Source organism: Cervus canadensis, chromosome 16 (genome assembly GCF_019320065.1).
Source record: "Cervus canadensis isolate Bull #8, Minnesota chromosome 16, ASM1932006v1, whole genome shotgun sequence".
In the NCBI taxonomy this organism is placed as follows: Eukaryota; Metazoa; Chordata; class Mammalia; order Artiodactyla; family Cervidae; genus Cervus; species Cervus canadensis.
In genome coordinates, this window is record NC_057401.1 from 59,134,613 (window position 1) to 59,152,431 (window position 17,819).

Below are 17,819 nucleotides of genomic sequence, written 5' to 3' on the forward strand. Positions count from 1 at the left end.
ACACACACACACACACACACACAGACACACACACAGACACACACACAGAGCAGACGATGGATGAATCGAGCCTGGACTAGCGTGCCTTGGAAATGAGCCCTGGAGGCGCTGGCCGCTGTCAGAGCGCAGAGCAAATGGTTGGCACCAAGTTTGTGTTCACAGAGACAGATTCTCATTCTGTTATCATATCGACCAGGAGCTGATAGTCCTTGAGAAATGCCACCCCTGGAGAAGAGACTACACATGGACGTGAGGGGCTGAAATAGCTGCCCTGGGAGGGCAGACAAACCACGGGGCGGCAGCTGGAAACTTCGCCCCCAGAAGACGCCGCAGGGCCCTGGGAAAGGAGGCTGCAGGCAGGCGCAGTCGTCAGAGATGCCCTCAGCCACTGCCAGTCCTCCAGAGCTGGGCATCCGGAGACCTGATCGGCCCAGACGGCCCCGGAGGAGAGGGGACCGCACACGGGCCCCGAGGGTCAGACAGCAGCTTCCTGCCCTCTCTCGGTGTGCAGCAGCTCTTCAGACGCAGAGTTCAGGAGCAAACACTGGAGGCCAGCGTGGTTGAGGAGGGCACCCGGGAAAAAAGGAAAGCAAAGGACACCGCAGACACACCTCCTTCTGGCTGGCACAGGTCACGTGCCAGGTGATGGGGGGATAGAGAGGCGGGCAGGGACTGACCAGACTCTGAAGTTCCCTCTGTCCTGGCCCCGGCCTGCCCTGGACCCCTCTGAGCAGGAAGGAGAGCCTGGCTTTAAGGCAAATGCCCTCACACCCCGGGAAGCCCACTCGTCTGTCCGAAGTTCTGGGTCACTGCGTCGTCTCCTCCTCTCAGCACCGTCCTATCTTCCCCTCCTCCTCCTCTGTCCTCCCTGCCTTTCCTCTGAAGCCAACAGCCCAGGAGAGGCGGGAGGGTGCTCTTTTAGAGGGGACGACCCGCTCCCCACGCGGCAAAGGTATGGGGCCTGGGAACCGGTGAGGACACCCTTGCTGCACCCACAGTGACATCCAGAGATGACAGACACCTAGGACAGTGGGTCTCCAGGGGGTGGGCGTGGAGAGACGGACTCCTCTGTGACAGCTCAGCAGCAGCAGCCCTGCTAATAGGAGCAAACATCCTTCGAACATAGCACAGGGACAGGGCCGTGAGAAAGACGCAAGCCTGTGAGCGGCGGCTTCTGGAACCTTCGCAAGCAGGCAGGTCCCGGGCCTGGGTGGGCAGGGCTGAAAGCCTGCGGGGTGGCTGGGCCAGCAATCAGGATGCCAGCGGTCAAGGGCAGAGGGGAGGACCAAGTCAGCCATGGGGAAGCTCGTGATCAGGGCAAAGCAAACTCAAAAACTGTTTGCCGCTGTTCACAGCATCCAACTTAGGCCCCTTCTGTAAACATACACCCCTCTTTTTTTCTGCATTTTGCCACGTGCCTCAAAACATTTTCACTTCTGCTGGAATGATTATATTATAAAGTGTGGGTCGCTCAGTCGTGTCCGACTCTTTGCAACCCTATAGACTAGCCCACCAGGCTCCTCCGTCCATGGGATTTTCCAGGCAAGAACACTGGAGTGGGTTGCCATTCCCTCCTCCAGGGGATCTTCCCGACTCAGGGATCGAACCTGGGTCCCCTCATTCCAAGCAGAATCTTTAGCATGTGAGCCACCAGGGAAAGATTTTAAGGCTGACTTTTATTTCTTTTTTTAAATCCTCTCTCATGTCTCTTTTGAAGTATCCTTTCAAAACTGAAAAACCACTGTTTCTTCAACCTGCAATCAATTTAAAGTGTCAAAATTTGTATAAGTGTTGTTTGGGAGCCCGTAAGGAACCCGGCATCAGCCCCAGGGTGGTGTCTCCCCAAAAACTGGCACCCTGTGGAGCAGAGGTGCCTCTGCAGGTGGCCGCCCAGCTCGGAGATGCTGTTTACAAATCATTAATGAGGTGAGCCCGGCTCTTTTCACTCGCTGACCGCTTTGAACTGCATCCCTAAATGGAAACACAAGAGCAGAGGGAAGCCCACAACAGCCGCATTATGGGGACCCCACAAACACTGGCCGTGCCGGCTTTATATGAACCTCATCCCTTAGGAGAGGGGGAGGCAGGCAGGCTCGGGGGGCCGGGGAAGCAGCGGCTGGAGTTGCCCCCGAAACGTCCCCATGCTGGACCGGCTGGACCGGCCCTGCCTTCCTGCACAATGAAAGGCCCTTTCAGAGCCCAGCCTTGGGAGTAGCACAAGAACTGGAAGTCACTGCATTCTCTGAATGAAATAAATGTCTCTTTTTAAGCCCCTCTAAGGTTTGTGTAAATTCCCTGGGTGCAGCATCATTAGGATTCCACAGCCAAGGCGCATACATTAGGCAACACTGGGTCCCTTTTGTGTTCTAGACATCCACTCTCTCCTGCCGCTGGTGGAGTCTGAAAGCTTAAACAAAGTGGGGCTCCTGCTGGGGCGGGCGCTGCCCTGGCCGCTGAAGCCACCTTTGTGTCGAGGAGCCTCATCTGAATAAGCAGCACGTCGTCCCCGGGGAGGACAGACCCTTCGGCCCTCCGCTCCTGCAGAGGGGGACAGACAGAGCGCTGTATTCATTTTGTTCTTTCATTACACACGAAAACATCCCGCGGACGAACGAATTTCCCAACGACACACAAACACGACCCAGGGGAGATGCCCCAGTCTCCTGGGACAAGCGATTTTATCCCAGGACTTGGCTCTTCCCACACAGGGCTCTTCCCGCCTGCTTCCCTGGAAGGCACAGGGAGGGCTGGTCCTCAGCCACCACCCAGGACATCCCGGGGGGCTGGGGGAGCCTTACACAGGGATTTGGGGATGTTTTCACCTTGTGTTTTCAGCTGTGAGGAGACTTCACTGCCGCCTCGCGGGTTGAACAAGTGGTCAGGGAAGATTGAGGACCGCACATAAATTGTCGGACTTGAAAGCCGCATTTCAAGTCGTATTACGTTCTTCCTTTCAAGTCTGCAGAGACTTTTCTTCCTCAGGTTCTTCCTCAGGCTTGCATCTTTGCCCTCAAGCTGCCGAGAGACTCCAAGTGTAACTGGAACGCCCTTGATTTGGAGAGAAAGGAGGGTTGGGGAGCCCTCTTGGTGGGCATTGATATCACTCTCAATTTGCAGGAAGTTGTCCGGATCTTGGAGGGGCTGGGGGATGGAGTGAATCTCTTTGCTTGCATCCCACCGCTGTCCTGCCTGCATCTTTGGTAGAACTGCAACAGTAGTGTCTCCGGAACTGCAGAGAGAAAGTCCTGAAAGGGTGGACCCTCTATGTCTTGGGTGGATTCAAGTAGAAGCAGACCCTGTTGCTGGGAAAGACTGAAGGCGGGAGGAGAAGGGGGCGGCCGAGGATGAGATGGTTGGATGGCATCACTGACTCCATGGAAGTGAGTTTGAGTAAGCTCTGCGAGATAGTGAGGATAGGGGAGCCTGGTGCAGCAGTCCATGGGCTCTCAAGGAGTCAGACCAAGGACTTAGCAACTGAACAACAAAACAAGTATGTCAGTATGAGGGCTTCTGGGAGCCAAAGTTTCAAGTAAAATGCTGTGAAATGAGAGTCTGTGCAGAAATGTTTCCCTGGCAAATTCTGAGAGCCAAATTCACATTTCTTGTTAAAACAGAAAAACATATGAATTCCAATTTTTAAAGACTTTACTTTTAGGGGTTGGACAAGGGAAAGAGGTTCAGTTTAGAAGATGTATTGGTCATTCGCTAATATTCTGAGAACTCTTCTCTAAAAAGAAAGAAAAATCCGAGGAAAAAAACAATTAAAAAGACATTTATCTGCTTCATGGTTTTGCAGGTAAAGCATTATTTTTATGTATGTGAGGATGACATTCTACTCTGACCAGTGTAAATTTAGTTTGCAAGTCTGAAATGCAAAAGTAACCTTAAGATAACATCTTTATACATAAAGTCTAAGTCATCAGGAAAAATACACCATGAAGCTGGCATTCTGCACTCATTAAAATGTTTACATATACAGCTTGAGCATGCAGATTAAGCCATGTTTAATTAAAACACTGTATAAAATTTCTTTGCAAATGTGCCTCTGGATTGTACATATATGTATTTATCTCTGTTTAGTACTTGGTATTATCATATTTTTTCTTATTTCATTAAATGCAGCCTGGGACAAAACTTTACAATACAGAGGGAAGACGTTACTGCGGCATGAGCTTTGGGAGAGGGTGTAAATCCCCAGTAATATATTACTTGAGTCACACACTTGACGTAATTTAACATGGACCACGTTCTCCTGGCGTGTAAGTTAATACCTGGGCGTAAGGTCACACGTGTGCACACTCTGTAAAACAGATCACGGAACAGTAAACACGCTCTGCACCGTTCCCTGTTGTCAGTCCTCACGATTAATACAGATGGCCCAGCCACGTCAGTCAGGGGCCGCCCTCATCCATCACGGGGCTGAGTGCAGCCCATGCCAGGCCTCAGGGCTGCTGTCTTCCCAGCGGAGCAGGAGAACCTTGGGGAGATGGGGCAAAGGAAGTGGTTCCCTGGTATTTGCCCTCACCTTGAGTCAGGAGATAAAGTTCAGAGCTGTGGATACACTTGCAGTCTCCCAAAAGTCTTTACTAACTGGAGAGAGGGGGGTTCAAACTCAATAAACTACTCATTGGCTTAAAAAGTGCAGTTTGCATTATTTCACAGAGGATACCACCCTTATGGCACATAGCAAAGAGGAAGTAAAGAGCCTCCTGATGAAGGTGGAAGAGGAGAGTGAAAAAGCTGGCTTAAAACTTAACATTCAGAAAACTAAGATCTTAGCATTCCATCTCATCACTTCATAGCATATGGATGGGGGAAAATGGAAACAGCAGCAGATTTTAATTTCCTTGAGCTACAAAATCACTGCAGGTGGTAACTGCAGCCGTGAAGTTAAAAGACCCTTGATCCTTGGAAGAAAAGCTATGACCAACCTAGAGAGTGTATTAAAAAGCAGAGACATTACTTTGCCAACAAAGGTCTCTATATGCAAAGCTATGGTTTTTTCAGTAGTCATGTATGAATGTGAGAATTGGACCATAAAGAAGGCTGAGCACTGAAGAATTGATGCTTTTGAACTGTGGTGTTGGAGAAGACTCTTGAGAGTCTCTTGCCTTGCAAGGAGATCCAACCAATCAATCCTAAAGGAAATCAGTCCTGAATATTCATTGGAAGGACTGATGCTGAAGCTGAAGCTCCGATACTTTGGTCACCTGATGCAAAAAGCTGACTCATTGGAAAAGACCCTGAAGCTGGGAAAGATTGAAGGTAGGAGGAGAAGGGGACGACAGAGGATGAGATGGTTGGATGGCATCACTGACTTGATGGACATGAGTTTGAGCAAGCTCTGGGAGATGATGAAGGATAGGGAAGCCTGACATGCTGCAGTCCAAGGAGTCACAAAGAGTTGAACATAGCTGAGTAACTGAACAACATGACATGATTTTTCCAGCAACCATGTACAGATGTGAGACTTGGGGCATAAAGAAGACTGTATGTCAAAGGATTGATGCTTTCACGTTGTGGTGCTGGAGAGCAACTGAACAACCAAGGACAGGTTATGGATTAAGAATTCGTTCTTTGAGCAACTGAACCATTTTTTTTTTTAATTTTTCTTCCACAAATAATTTTACACATATCAAATGTAGACTAACTTGAATTAATACACAAGATGCTTTGATGATATAGAAGTGAATGAATGGATGGGCTTGACAGATTGAAACCAGCTTTTACCTTCACTCTCCTCTGCACCTGATGATGCTGAGCAGGACCCTGTGGGGCTCCAGGGATGGACACCTCCTCGTGCCCTATTCCTCCTGGGCAGGACTGCAGCTTCTACGACCTTCTCTGAGTTCCAAAGGGCAGAACAGTTGCTAATCAAACAGGAGCCACAAAGAAACCACCTGCACATTGTATGCTAAGTCACTTCAGTCGTGTCCAACTCTGAAACCCCATGGACTGTAGCCCAGCAGGCTCCTCTGTCCATGGGATTCTCCAGGCAAGAATACTGGAGTGAGTTGCCATGCCCTCCTCCAGGGGATCTTCACAACCCAGGGAGTAAACCCACATATCTTACATCTCCTGCACTGGCTGGTGGGTTCTTTACCACTAGAAAGAGTCTCATCAAGATAAGGAGACTGGACCACCTGAGACCCTGCACACACCCTAAGCTTGTCAGAAACCCCACCCTTTTGAAACTGCAGAAAAGAGAAGAATGCAAGGCTGTTCATGCGTTGATCCACATCACTTACCGCTTCCTGACTGTGTAATCTCTCCCTACTCACCAGGTGGGGGGAGCACAGTCCTTGAGGCACTAGCCTACTGTTTCCACTTTGCCTGGCAGAGTAATAATGCCACTCTTTCCTTCTCCTCTGTGACTCCGTCTCCATATTTCTGTTTGGCATTAGTGCACAGAGAGCCGAGATTCTGGCAACACTGATACAAAAGGTATAAACTCCAGAAGGCAGGAGACAAAGTCAACCAAACACTGGGGAGGAAGCAGATAAATGCTGGTCCATCACTGCTGCTGAATGACCAGCCACCACAAGTAGTGAGGTACAGCCGCAACCATTTCGTTGTGCTCCCAGATTCTCTGGGCAGAAGTCAGGAAGGGATGGCTTGTCTCTGCTCCATGATGTCAGGACCCTGAGCCAGCAAGTTCTGAAAGCTCAGGGTGATGGGATGCTGGTGGCTGACTCCGTGAATCCCCTCATCCCATGTGTTGTGGTGGACTCTGGGACCTCTGGTGGGCGGGCAGCTGGACCTCCTATATGCGGCCTTTCCTGTGTTGTCTGAGCTTCCTCCCACACAGTGGTTTCAGGGTAATCAGACCTCTTACCTGGCAGGTCTGGGCTCCGTAGGTGAGTTCCTCTGCCAACAAGGCTAAAATCTCACCTGCTTTTTTTGATCTAGATTTAGAACTCCTATAGCATCGCTTCTGCTATGCTGTCTTAGTGTGATGTCATGCATAGGTTCAGATTCAAGGGGTAGAGCCCACCAGGTAATGGGGGAATGACCAGGTTCTAGGAGGGCCTGTGGAATGAGAGATATTATTGTAGTCACCCTTGAAGAATGTGTGTTGTTGTTCAGTCACCAAGTCATGTCTCACTCTTTGCAACCCCATGAACTGCCATATGCCAGGTTTCCCTGTCCGTCACCATCTCCTCGAGTTTGTCCGAGTTAATTTCCACTGAATTGGTGATGCCATCCAACCACCTCATCCTCTGTCTCTCTCTTCTCCTCTGCCTTCGACCTTTCCAGCATCAGGGTCTTTTCTAATGAGTCAGCTCTTCGCATCAGGTGGCCAAAATATTCCAGCCTCAGCTTCAACATCAATCCTTCTTGTGAATATTCAGAGTTGATTTCCTTTAGGATTGACTACTTTGATCACCCTTCTGTCCAAGGGACTCTCAAGAGTCTTCTCCAGCACTACAGCTCGAAAACATCAATTCTTCAGCGCTCTGCCTTCTTTATTGTCCAGCTCTCACATCTGTACATGCCTACTGGGAAAACCATAGCTTTGACTAGACAGAACTTTGTGGGCAAAATTATGTCTTTCCTAGTGGAAGAATGGTGGGATTTCTAAGTAAGGTGGGAAACAACTCAAACTAGAGAATTCTCAAGCTTGTGAATTACAGTTGGTTAGACATGGAAGTGGAGAAGGCAATGGCATCCCACTCCAGTACTCTTGCCTGGAAAATCCCATGGATGGAGGAGCCTGGTAGGCTGCAGTCCAAGGGGTCACTAACAGTAGGACACGACTGAGCGACTTCACATTCACTTCTCACTTTCACACATTGGAGAAGGAAATGGCAACCCACTCCAGTGTTCTTGCCTCGTGAATCCCAGGGACAGGGGAGCCTGCTGGGCTGCTGTCTATGGGATCACACAGAGTCAGACATGACTGAAGTGACTTAGCAGCAGCAGACATGGAAGATGTAGAAATTGATTTGGTTTTTGCATTTGTATCTTCCTTGAAGAATACAGTCTGGCAAAAATGGTCAGGGATAAAGCTCACCAGAGAGAGTTGGAGCATGACTGCTCAGAGTAAGGAGAGAAATCTGATAGGATACTGGCTGATTCTTGCTTCAAAGCCTGGTAGATGCAGGAACTAGGTACAGCTGAAGGCAGATAGCAGAGAGTCCTAAAAACAAACCCATCTTTATAAGGAGCATCCAGGCCCCAAGATTCCTGTCCATCCCTGCACAGTCAAGGACTGCCTTCTCTGATCAGGCCGATCAGAGGAGGGGCTGACACTGCTTACGGTTCTCTAGGCAACAGGAGGTCAGTACCTGTACCAACGGTACCCAAACTGGAGACTAACAGAAGTTTGCAACACCAACTGCGAAGATCTAAAACCAGTCAATCCTAAAGGAAATCAACCCTGAATATTCTTCAGAAGGACTGATGCTGAAGCTGAAGCTCCAATACTTTGGCCACCTGATGCGAAGAGCCGACCCACTGAAAAAGACCCTGATGTTGGGAAAGACTGAGGGCAAGAGAAGGGGATGACAGAGAATGAGATGGTTGGATGGCATCACTGACTCAATGGACATGAGTTTGAGCAAACTCTGGGAGATGGTGATGGACAGGGAGGCCTGGTGTGCTGCAGTCTATGGCATCACAAGGAATTGGACAGGACTGAGCAACTGAACAAAATAATTGTTAGAAGCAGCCCACACAGACTGTAATCTACCTGACTGCATATGCTCTTCAAAAATTCTGTCTTCCTGCCTTTAGGGTCTTAAGAATTTTTGAGTTACCGTCAGTAAAGGTTATTCAAAAGACCCTGAGTCTTGGTAGTGTTTAGGGTGGGGGCTGTTTGTCTTTAGGATCTGTGAAGCTTCCCACTCAATAGGGATTCAGTTTCAAAAGGCTTCCATTTAATTTCAAAATGATTTCAGTTATTTCCCCATCAGAGAATGAACTCAGAGGAGGGGGCAAGGGATCTCGGGGAGGAGGGTGGGCTGGGGCGGGGGTCTGATTTTCCCGTTTGCCCTGCTCCATCCACGCTGCCTCTTCCAGAGGATGCTGCCTTCCATGTACAGCCCTCTGCAGGTCTCCCTGCCTGCATCCCCGGGGATCATCCCCTCCAACTGGGATGTGCGATCTGGGAGAGAAGGGCCTGAGGGTGGGGGATCACCTACTACTCTGGGTTTCATTCCCACTCAGTGTTTCCCAGTTAATAACCAGTGTGTCCTGTGGAGACCCCAGGAGATGCAATCTGCGAGGCTTGGACTCCAAGAGAGAGGGCAGGGCCAAGAGGAGAAGGGGCAGGGCTGCAGTTGGCGCCCTGTGGACTCCTGGAGATTGCTCATGAAGCCACTGTCCAGGAGGCAGAGCTGAAAACCAAGGAGCGGGTGATGAGAGCCTGTGTGAGTCTCAGCTAACTCCCACCCGCAGTTTAGAGCTCATCACCACCACCAACACTCTTCTGTCTTCAGTCAGATTGAGTTGGAGTTTTAATTGCAAATACGAGACTAATAGAATTCCCAGACACGTGCCCCTTCCACTCCCGTGAGCCTACAGGCCCTTGCAGACAGACCCTGGGCTAGAAGACGGGCTATCCTGCTCAGTAGACACACAAAGAATAGACCCACAGGATAAAGTCAGAAGCAGTGAAAGTTGCATTTAAGTGTTTGGTCCAATTACATGTTTATTGAGTAGCAGAGGCCTAAGTTTTTTGTTTTATTTTGCTTTATTAAACTGAGAATCTTCAAGAAAACAGAGAAAAAAAAATGAATGTATCTGTTGACTTAAAGAAGTGTGCAATGTGAGACTTGCAAGTTAAGTTTTATTAGGGGTAAAATGAGGACTGCAGCCTGGGAGACAGCACCTCAGAGAGCTCTCAGAGACTGTTCCAAAGAAGCAGCAGGGAAAAGTCAGTATAAATGTGATTTTGGTGAAGAGGGGGCACATGCAATCAAGCACATGGTTTTTCTAGAACATTTCTTCTAGTCTTGCGAAGCTTTCTGCTAGTCATGGGGAGCAGTCATCATTGTGAAGCATTTTAGAGCTTTTGCCATCTGATCTGAGATATAAGAATTGGGCTCATAAAATCAGCTCCTGAAAATAAGTAACTGAAGACCTGTCCTGCCAGTTTTTCATGATCCCAGGGCGCCTCATTCCTGATCTCTGGCCCGAACTCCTCCCAGGAGAGGCTGAAGGTCAGCGGCTGCGGCAGCACACGGCTTAATCCTGGCAGAGGGAGACGGCAAGTGCCAGTTTGTAGCTGACCTGTCCTTTCCCTGCGGCTCTCAGCTGTCCTATCTCTGGCCACAAAGAACCCCTTCCTGCCTCTCCTGCCTTGTTCTGATACAGCTCCTAGGGTCCGGAAGGCCTCCCTGCTTGGACACAGACCATGTCCCAGCCTTACCTTTTCAATCAGTTTCCCCACACCTGGAATCAGCCGCTGTTCTGAGACTCCTTACCGGTGACACCGAGGGTGGCTTTGTCACAACCAGCTGAGCAGTAAGTCTGCTTGCTGCTGCCTGGCTGGTGGGAGGTCTAGGTCTTTCCCATGAAAAGAACCAGAAGATATGAAATTAAATAATAATAATAATAAAATCATGAGAAAATTTTCAATTCAAATGTTATATTACAGGTCTTAACTTTTGATCTTATAATTCTATTCCTTTTCTCTTTACTAAGGATTAATACCTTTCTATGGCATTAATAGAGCTTCCCTGGTGGCTCAGAGGATGAAGAATCCACCTGCAATGCAAGAGACCAGGTTCAATCCCTGGGTCAGGAAGATCCCCTGGAGAGGGAATGGCAACCCATTCCAGTATTCTGGCCTGGGAAATCCCACGGACAGAGGAGCCTGGTGGGCTATAGTCCTTGGAGTCACAAAGAGTTGGACACAACTGAGTGACTAACACACACAGTATTAATATCATGACATATTTATCCCATAGCACACATGCTCACATGGCTTCAAACTTTTCAGGAAAAATCAATATTGATACAAAGAATAAGACTCTGGATTGAAGTCTGTATTTTTTACACACTTCCATTTGTCCTTAGGAAACACACTAGCTAGAGGACTCTCAAAGTATTGTCTCTGAAAATCAGTCCATTGATTTGTCAGCCTTAGAGCACTTGAAATGATTCTTTGCTCTGTGTGGGTATGTAACCAACTTGTCATACAGTGAGGGTCATTAATTTCTTTTGTATCTAATTATAAAATACTTGGAATATTACATTTTATGAGGTGATTATTGTCTAGTTCTTGGTAGGATGCATTTGGTTTCCTTTAATTTAATAATGCACGTTAATGTTTCCTTTCAAGGTTGTAAATTTGAAAACTTCACAAATTAATTTTATTAAACCTTCTAGATTTATGTATTTATTAAAACCTGTTATTCACAATAACAACCATTTAAAGGACCTTTTCAGAATAAATACTTGACTTTAGTATTTCCAATTAAAGAAAATGACAAGTATTAGAAAAAATAATGCCAGGCTTCCTTGGCGGCTCAGCGGTCAAGAATCCACCTGCTACTACAGGAGGCATGGGTTCGATCCCTGATCTGGGAAGATCCCACATGCCGTGGAGCAGCTAAGCCCGTGTGTCAAACTGCTGAGCCCACATACCGCGGTTACCGAGCCTGCCCACTCTAGAGCCCGTACTCCACAACAAGAGAGGCCACTGCAACGAGAAGCCCGTGAACCACAGCTCCAGAGCACCTCTCATTTTCCGAAACTAGAGAAAAGTCTGTGCTGCAACAAAGACCTAGCACAGTCAGATAATAATAATATTAAAAATAATGACAAATGAAGACTTTTAAAAATTAAAAAAAATAATGCCAGGCAAAATTTACAGTCCCAAGAAAATGCAATTAAGTATCATCAGTACATTTTTCATAGACGAATCATCCTCCTTAGATTTAGAGGAAAGGTCCAGGACTGGCTGAACTGGAAGCCTCTAGTGACTCACTGGGATTTCCGTTTTTGAACTTAAGTTTATCCAACTGCCCACATATCATTTTCAGTGCAGCGTGTGTGTGTGTGTGTGTGTGTGTGTGTGTGTGTGTGTGTGTGTGTGTGTGTGTGTGTGTGTGTGTGTGTGTGTGTTCTGAGCTCTTTCCATTAATTTTACCAAATTGTACTCAGTCTTCAGATCCAGCACCTCTTTAGGCTGAGTTGCTCAGTCTGGGTTCCCAACCATTCATGAAGTCTCAAACCATTTCCTGAACATCTGGAACCACAAACCACTCACACAGGAGACTGTAGGAAGGCTCATTGTTTAGGGATAACAGTGTGTGTTCTGATTGCTTCTCAAGTGAATGTCAAATGTCCCTTGATTATTTGGAGATTTGGGAACCAACAGTTCTTTTCAAATAACCAGAAACTGGGATGTGTCCACTTTAGCAATGTACAGCATCTGATTCTTGTTCGAATTCCACCAGTATTTTCAGTCATCTTTACTCTGTGTGGATAACTATAGCATCGACCCAGATTGCTCTAATGTCCAGAGTTCTACATCGCGTCACTTGTTTGGCCTGGAGCCTCCTGAATTGGAAATAAGGCACATGGCTTCAGGACCACGGCCTCCTTCCGATGTGTCTGGCCTGTTGTTGAATTCAGCAGCTGGCATTTTCCCCCTTCCTTCCCCATCACTCCAAACTGTATCAGTGGTTACTGAGGGCCCGTAACTATATTTCCAACAAAGATTACACAGATATTTCTGTCCAGCTTCATGTCCTGCAGGGCTGTTCTGTGGTCTTCCGATCAGTAAAAATGTAATAACATTTTCACATAGTCAATATTTAATTCTGTAAATGCAACTGGTGTAATCTAGGTTATTAACCACACGGTGATTTATGACACAGGGCAGACAGTGGTGGGGGCAAGAGCTGTGGGACGGTCCTCTGGTGACAATAAAAAGGTTATAAATTTCATAGCTCTGCCTGAGAAATGTATTTATATCCTGTATTAAGAATAGCTTTTTATAAATTTTAATGACCCATGTTATTAATGGCATTGTCATCATCACTGCCTATATGAGACTACAGTCCTTGGTTTTTTTCCTTCTTCTTCTTTTCCATCAGCTGAAGGTCTTGTGAAAAAGAAAGAAAGAAAAAAAAAAAACTCTTATTAGCAATTTGCCAAAAAGATCTTTAAGAGTTATAAGCCTATCATTGTTTGCCCGGACGGCATAGTCTGTGAGAGGTAGTTCGCATAAAGTTTTATGACCAAGGCCCAGGTTGGGCTAATTGGATACAGCACAATCGGTTCTCTATCATGTTTACAAAAGCCAAGTCAACATGCAGAAATAAAACCAGGGCCATATCAAAAAGAGAGGCTCATGTATGGAAATTGTTCTTCACCGCAGTCCGCCGGCCCTCGTAGGGACGGCGCGGTTCCGCCAGCACACGCATGCGCGCGCAACCCGCGCTCGGCCCGCTCGCAGCAAACCCGCCGCCACGTCGAGGCGCTTTGCGACCTCGGGCCGCGATGCGTGCAGAGGACAGAGAGCAGAATTTAGACACAGTCCCGGCAGGCCGAGGTGTTCTCAGCGGGTGGGTTTGGCCGTGCTTCTCATATTCAGACATCATTTTTTAAATTTAAAAACCAGATGTTTAGAACGTGATCCTGAAGCATCCAAAACAGGTTTTGGCAATGGGCCCCCAAAACGTTTCCCTCTGGGCCAGGTAAGGCAGTTGAGAATGGGCTGCGCCCAGTAACCCGTTTTTGGTGTCGATCCGCTCCATCATTTTTCCTTCAAAGATGATGTTGCCGGAGGAAATACGATGGATAAAGGCTGAGATCTACAACCACTGAGCCCCGAGCTCTGCAACAAGAGAAAAGCCCACACGCCTCAACTAGAGAAAGCAAGCCCATGCCCAGCGAAGGAGAACCAGCACAGCCAAACATTCACAGCTAATTAATCGTACAAAGGAAGTGTGATGGAGAAATGGAGAAGGAAATGTCCACCCGCTCCAGTGTTCCTGCCTGGCGGGCTACAGTCTATGGGGCCGCAAAGAGCCAGGCATGACTGTAGCAACTCGGAAGGAGAAAGGGGATATAGGACAAAACCAACACACAAGAAAGCGAAAAGCTGTGTCATGGGCAATGTCTTGGGTCACTTTTCTTTACACAATATACTAATTTATTGTGGTGTAACTTTACTGCGGTCAGATTTTCAGGGGGGCAAACTCTTTTAGTGATTAATCTTTTTAAACTGCTAAATAGTTTCTTTATATAGATAACGCACAGAAAGTTTCTGAAATCGTTATTTTGTGCTTACTCTCAGTTTTGAACTGGAAAATAATGACTACATGCCTTTTATCAGAAGGTACAGATTAGAGATACTAAGGAAGACTTCTTTTTAAGACTTTATTCCCTTCGAGAAATCTTAGTTTTAGATCCTTTTTCTTTCTGCTTAATATCTTTGGCACCTAAAAGAGTGTCTCCTATGATGAGTCATGAAAGTGATGTATTAGAATTGATCCTCTATTTGGGGGCCCTTTTTCTCTTCTCCTCATGGCTAAAGTTGAAGTTGAGATAAGGCAGGTGAGAATCTGGGCTCATTGAAAACACTAAGGGTTCTTTTCATTATCTTCTTCCTCTGTCTCATCTTTTGTGGTCCCTCTCCCCATCCCCTGCCCCCTTTTCTTCCTCTTTTTACACACATGGGAAACCCAGAGGCATGTTTGGCTTGCTGGGGGATGTGTGACTGAAGGACCCTCTGAACCCCCAAGTTCCCTCTTCTCTCCTCTGCTCCACCTGCGGGCTTCAAGCAGACTGGCTCCTATTTTCCTTCCCTTGTTCTTCTCACCCACACCATAGCACGTCCCCACAACAGCCCCTCTGGCAGGACTCCTTTTTTTTCTCTCCCATCCGGACTCCACAGGTAGCCAGGTCGTGGATGCAGACTGTCCACCCCAAAACAGCTTTTTTATCTATGCATGCATGCTAAGTCATTCAGTCATGTCCGGCTCTTTGCGACCCTATGGACTGTAGCCCGCCAGGCTCCTCTGTCCATGGGATTCTCCAGCAAGAATACAGGAGTGAATTGCCATGCCCTCCTCCAGGGGATCTCCCCAACCTGGGGATTGAACCCATGCCTCTTACATCTCCTGCATTGGCAGGCAGATTCTTTACCATTAGCACTGCCAGGGAAGCCCTTAAATTGAAAGTTCTGTTCTCTCTTATTATCTCATTTGCTTGTCTTTGTCCAAAATATATGAAAGAGATTGAAAAATAACATAGTATTATCAGTATGTTCTGACTCTTTGTGACCCCATGGAGTATCCAGTTCATGGAATTCTCCAGGCCAGAATACTGGAGTGGGTAGCCTTTCCCTTCTCCAGCGGATCTTCCCGACCCAGGAATTGAACCAGGGTCTCCTGCATTGCAGGCAGATTGTTTACCAACTGATCTATAGGGAAGCCCTTATGACTCCAACTATTTAACAACAAAAAGCCAACAATTAAAGAATAAGGTTATGATTCTATTCCACAGAAATAGGCAAGAAAACAATAACTTCACATCATATATATGTATATAGTTTATTATTTTAAAGCATTTATTTCAGCTCAAGTTTTTCTTATTCATTTTTTTCTGATTATCCTGATATATCTATATATCTATATATATCTATATATACACACACACACATATACATACATATCTATGGAAAAATGATGAGCCTATAGAAGACTTATTTCCTTAAAGTGTTTAGGTTGAATATAATTGGCAGGGACAATCTGCTTACTAGTCTAAAAATAGGAGAATTCAGATTTCAGGGTGAATGAAGACTCTTTTGAAGACCTAAAATCACTATGAAATGCAGTCTTTTTTTGAACACTATTTATTTTTTTGGCTGTGTCAGTTCTTAGTTACAGCATGCAGGAGCTCTTAGTTGCAGCCTTTAAACTCTTCTTAGTTGTGGCGTATGGGGTCTACTTTTCTGACCACGGATTGAACCCGGGACCCCTGCATTGGGAGCAGAGTCTTAGCCACTGTCCACCAGAGAAGTCCCTGAAGTGCGGTCTTGACATGAGTTGGGAAGGAACCATCATTTCAGTGTTAGAGACCAGGAAGCTGTGTGTTACAGTTGAAAAGCTATGATTTTGGGAAGAGGTCTGGGCTCAAGAGTCAGTCTTTAGATTCTAGCTGTGTGGCCTTGAGCCAGTTATATAAACTGCTTTGAGCTTAGATCATTTCATAAGTAATGTAGAGAATTCTTATCAAATCCTTCAAGGATTCAATAACTTGAACTAAACATCTAGTTGGGAAGCATGCATACAGTAGGTGCTCAGAGATATGTTAGTCTCTTTCCTCCAGCAAAACATGAACACGCTCCAATTATGGCTTATGATACAGAGATTCCGTTATCTTACACCCCACCTGGAGCATGCCCAGGTCAACAGAAGGATGACCATACAGGACATGGGATACGGCCCCACCTTTGATAAGAGAGCGAGTGTGCAGTTTCATGAGAATCTCACCTTTCTCCATGGTTCACTGAGTCTGAGGTTAAGAGCCATGTCTGAGTGGCATACGTATAATAGTATAGGGACTAGAAATGCTATTTCTTACGTTCCTGTTGTACTGTAAGAAATCACATAGAATGACCCTGTTATGTCTCTAAAAGCTCTAATGCTCTGTGGGAATACAACAGACGCCCACCCTGTAAGAAGCAGAGACAGCGCCTTCCTTCCATCTCTGTCCGGTGCTCTGGGGACCACCGTTCTTTACATGGTGGCCCTCCACACACTGAGGGGCAGGGACAAGACAGACCCGTGAGCAGAAAATGTTAAATGCTGGGCTTCAGTATGGAAATGTGGGCTTCACTGATGTCAACAGGAACAAATGTGAACCCCACTGCCTACCCTGAAGGGATCACACAGCAAGGAGAGGTGGCAGGTATTGTCCACAGACATGAGGACAACTCTGGAACCAGATGCTGAGTCTGGTTCATACTGCCCAGCATTGGACAGGAGCAACAGGTACAAAGACAGAGAAAATGAGATCACTTTCATCATCTAAATGGCTTTCTGGTGTCAACTTGGACACAGAGTGTATTTTGATTAGGAAGATTATGAAGACAGTAGGAAGTGATCTTTTCTATCTTTAGACGGAGAAGTTATCAAGTAGTTTAGTAGATTACAGAGTAATTACAATCTCAGAATGGAAAATAAATTCAATGGGACTTTACACAACTGTCACATATTTTTTTAAGAATTAAGTGACTTGTTAGTTTGTAAATCCCGATCTTTGTTTACTTTGAAAGTGAAAGTCGCTCAGTCGTGTCCGACTCTTGGCGATCCCATGGACCACACAGTCCATTGAATTCTCCAGGCCAGAATGGAGTGGGTAGCCTTTCCCTTCTCCAGCGGATCTTCCCACCCCAGGAATTGAAGCGAGGTCTCCTGCATTGAAGGCAGATTCTTCACCAACTGAACTATCAGGGAAGCCTCTTATTGACAAACATGGATCTAAATATTTAAGTATGCAAGAAGCTATAGCCTTCAACATCTCCAGATATTTCAATATGACTTCCATCCACTGTAGAAAAAACCATTTCTAGTCAGGTAGCTCTTTATCTGCTGCAAGTGTTCTGGGATATTCCATTAAAAGTCCCTGAGCTAACCTTAGCTCATAGACAGGGAGGAGTTCACAGCAGAGCCCTGTGGGGAAGACTGGATCGTGACCTTCAAATGAAAGGATGACAAAATTTCTTCATAGGGGAGAAACATAGTGTCTCAAACACTCTTGTTTTCTAGTACCTATGGTCCAATATCCATTCCCAAAGAAGAAAATGGCACATCACCAGCTGAGCAGAGATGCATCTGTGTGCTTGGGCATTTTCT